At 37.2% G+C, this 3,228-nt stretch overlaps 1 pseudogene; it reads left to right on the top strand.

The window, feature by feature from the left end:
• Nucleotides 1-2,108: 2,108 nt before the first annotated feature.
• On the top strand, nucleotides 2,109-3,015 carry LOC139044330 (olfactory receptor 4D9-like; annotated as a pseudogene).
• The last annotated feature ends 213 nt before the right edge of the window (nucleotides 3,016-3,228 follow it).

Raw genomic sequence — 3,228 nt, 5'->3', positions numbered from 1 at the left:
GTGATCCTTATTTTGACCCTGCAAAACATATAATTATATTTCTTTATTCATTCCCCACACCCGCTCTTGTGTGCATGAGTTTCAATATAATGCGCATAATCTTATACCTTCAAATTATCCTTCCCGCTATTTGTAAAAAGACAGCATCCGTAGGAACCCACCAGATCCATTATTTTTGAGAGTTCATGTTTGAAGAAATGCTATTCAGAACTCATTTCTTCCCCTGCCACTGGAGCACTATGAAGTTGATCCACATTGTTGGTGGAGGTACCTCTACAGGCTACAAAGTTTGCTTTTTCAAAGTTTTGGTTTCTTTCAAAGTTACTTCTGACATCATCTCACACTAAGGCACTCTCAACCACACCTCTCACTCACCATGTGAAGGCTTCTTACATCCGTATACTAATTTCACTTGATTTGAAAATATATTCCAGAGCCTTTTCCTTTTCAGGATTTTCTGGGAAGGGCTTATCAACACTGTGAAGAAGTATAATTGCAGTAGTTAAGAGAATAAGTCTTTGGAATAAGACAAATTTCAATGGAGACACCTAAAGTCTGTAGGTGAGAAAAGGATAAAAATGTAACCCTCAAGTTGTAGCTGGTAAAGTCTGTAACTACATAACTATAACAGTAACCATTATGAAGAGGATGGCCAATTAAATTTCACTTAAATGAAAGTCATTCTTTAGACATGAGAGTAAAATGTTATAATCATCATGTTAATTATTTTTAACATTCTACTTAGGGATAATGTACATACATACATAAAAGTATACATGAGTGTACAGGTCAGTGAATTTTCACACAAACTGAATATATTTTGTAACAAGTACCCAGATCAAGAAACAGAACACTGTCAGCACCTCAAAAGTCTCCGTTATATTCACTTTAGTTTTGTATATTTTTTGTTCTTTATATGAACAAAATAAGTAAATGCACACTGTTTTTGGCCTGGATTATCTGACTATACATTACGTTTGTGAGATTCATTTATATTGTTTTATGTAGTGTATGTAGATCATTTCTATTGCTGTATAGCATTGTATGAATTTAACAATATATTTATCTTTTCTGCTGCTGATGGACATTTGTGTCATTTACCATTTGGGGCAATTACAAACAGTGCTGCTCTGAATATTCTAGGATATGCCTTTTGCTGGACATAACATATGTACATGTGTACATACTTCCTAAGAGTGAAATAGATTACTCTAAAGATGGAGATAGATCTCCATCCTAAGAACAATCTATACATACAATTGAATGAGAGAAAATATATATATATATATCCATTCTAAGATAGACGATTAGATAGATATAAACATAGATATAGATATGGATATGGATATGGATATGGATATAGATATGGATATACGACAATACCAGATATAATCAAACAGCAAAGTGGTTATCCCAATTCTACACACCCACCAGCAGGCTATGAGAGTTCCAATTCTTCCACATCTTCAACATCATTTCATATTTTTCATCTTTTTCAGTTTAGCCGTTTTTGTACATAGGTAAAGGTTTCTTGCTGTAATTTTAATTTGCATTTCCCTGATAATTAATGAAGTTCAATTGGTATTTGAATATCCTCTTTGGTAAAGTTTTGCTGCCTGTCTTTTGCCATTTTCTATTTGGCTGTCTATCTTTTTTGCTGATTTGTAGAATTCTTTACATATTTAGAACTTAAATCTTATCTTACTATACGTATTGTCAATATCCTCCCATTTGCAGGTTATCTTTTAATTCTCATAATGGTGTCTTTTGTGAACAAAACTTCTTCATGTCAGCTTCATGCTTATTTTTTACTATTTTAAGTGTCATATTTTGTAGGAAAAGTAGAATTGAATAAGTTCACAGACTTGTCACCTGTGTTTCAGTGGCCACAGTAATAGAACCTACCTGTTTGGGTGACTGAGTCAAAAACAAGGGTCATATTCCATCTACTGGCAGCATACAGAATTGCATACATAAAAAATGAACTTCCTCCCCAGGAAAACACCAAACTCAAGTGACAGACAAGACAACAGTAGATTCCCTAACCCATTCTTTAACTGCACTGTTATTTCTTCCAGAGATATACTTCAAAAAGGATCTGGGACCCAATGGAGCAGGGAAATTATACCACAGTGAAAGAATTTCTTTTCTTGGGAATTATCCAGTCACAACAGCTGAGCTGGGTCTTATTTGTCTTCTTATTTTCGGTGTACATGACAACTCTGGTGGGAAACCTGCTCATCATGGTTACAATTCACTGAATCTCACCTTCAACTCCCAGGTACTTCCTGCTCCGCAATCTATCTGTTCTTGACATCTGCTTTTCCTCCATCACAGCGCCTAACGTCCTAGCTGATCTTCTGTCAGAGAGAAAAACCATCTCCTTCAATGGCTGTGTCACTCAAATGTACTTCTTCCACCATCTTGGAGTGTAGATGTTTTCCTCTCTCTGTGATGACATTTGATCACTACAGAGCCATCTCAAAACCCTTCCATTGTATGACTATCATGAATAGGGGACAATGCACTAGCCTAGTTGTGGCTTCCCAGGTGCGGGAATTTGTCTACTCCATTGTGCTGATTTCCCTGTTGCTGTCCGTCCCCTTCTGTGGACCCAATGTTCTTGACACTTTCTATTGTGATGTCCCCCAGGTGTTCAAACTCACCTGCACTGACACGTTAACTCTGGAGCTCCTGATGATTTCCAATAGTAGGTTACTCATTTGGTTTATATTCTTCTTTCTCCTCATATCCTACACAGTCATCTTGAAGATGCTAAGATCTCATACTGGAGAGGGCAAGTGGAAAGTCATCTCCACCTGTACCTCACACATCACTGTGGTGACCCTGCACTTTGTGCCCTGCATCTATGTCTATGCCCGGCCCTTCACTGCCCTCCCCACAGATACTGCCATTTCTGTCACCTTCACTGTCATCTCCCCTTTGCTCAACCCTATGATCTACACCCTGAGAAATCAGGAAATGAAGTCAGCCATGAGGAAACTAAAGAAATGACTAAGTCATTCATAAAGGATTCAAATTCTATGAGGATGAGTCAACACTAAAATTTAAAGATAGATATTAACTTTCACTTTCTCAAAATGGCAAGAGATAACCTTAATGCCAAAAAAAAGGGGCATCTATGGATACCATGGTTCCTAAAAGAGGCTGGTGCTATAGTACATGCTGGGGACCTATCAGTGATACTGCTTTAAGGTGAGACCCATT

This window comes from Equus asinus, unplaced genomic scaffold (genome assembly GCF_041296235.1).
Source record: "Equus asinus isolate D_3611 breed Donkey unplaced genomic scaffold, EquAss-T2T_v2 contig_800, whole genome shotgun sequence".
Lineage (NCBI taxonomy): Eukaryota > Metazoa > Chordata > Mammalia > Perissodactyla > Equidae > Equus > Equus asinus.
Note: the sequence above shows the minus strand (reverse complement) of the source record. Positions and strands in the feature narration are given on the sequence as shown.